The sequence below is a fragment of the Sinohyriopsis cumingii genome, unplaced genomic scaffold, assembly GCF_028554795.1.
Source record: "Sinohyriopsis cumingii isolate HCF-2022 unplaced genomic scaffold, ASM2855479v2 utg001176l, whole genome shotgun sequence".
Lineage (NCBI taxonomy): Eukaryota > Metazoa > Mollusca > Bivalvia > Unionida > Unionidae > Sinohyriopsis > Sinohyriopsis cumingii.
In genome coordinates this window covers 2,532,025-2,532,669 of record NW_028315968.1, presented here as the reverse complement: position 1 = coordinate 2,532,669, position 645 = coordinate 2,532,025, and the positions used below count along the sequence as shown (strand labels likewise).

General features: G+C 37.7%; 1 non-coding gene across 1 annotated transcript; it reads right to left on the bottom strand.

Moving 5' to 3' along the window:
- On the bottom strand, positions 1–73 carry Trnaa-agc (transfer RNA alanine (anticodon AGC)). The gene has a single exon. It is a non-coding gene; the product is annotated as a tRNA-Ala (tRNA).
- Positions 74–645: the final 572 nt, after the last annotated feature.

The following is a 645-nucleotide window of genomic DNA, read 5'->3' as shown; positions in this document are numbered from 1 at the left end:
TGGAGAATCCGGGTATCGATCCCGGTACCTCTCGCATGCTAAGCGAGCGCTCTACCATGTGAGCTAATTCCCCTTCGTCTGAGGACCTCGACAACCAATCTTATATTGCAATAAGGCAACGCTGTCACTGGCAGCAAAATGGTTTATATTGTGCCCATGATGCTAGTCCGATTACCACTGTGAGAAGAAGAAAAGAAATACTGTTCGTTCCAATATGTATGTATTGAAAATATTTGACATAAAATCAAAACCTAAGGTTTGGGATGTCGTATCACTATATTAAGCGCTGCAATTACTTCATGTTACGGCAATTAACTTAAGGCAGCATTATATTATAACTTGTATAGCATATTTAATTATGGAACCATCCATTTATAAGTATACTGCAGTCAGGCTTTTCTGTGTATACAAGGTTTTAATCACCAATACAAAACGCATACCGAATTTGACCGATTGACGAAAATAAAATACTTTTTTGCAACGTTTGAAAAGCAGCTATTGTCACCAACATATTTTGTTAATATTAATTATGGACACACGGGATACACGACTCAGTATATAGGCCTGTTCTGAAAGCGTGTAATGTTTATGCATCCGTCTATCGAAATGAAGTACATTATTTTGAACTATTTCCGTCAGCACGTC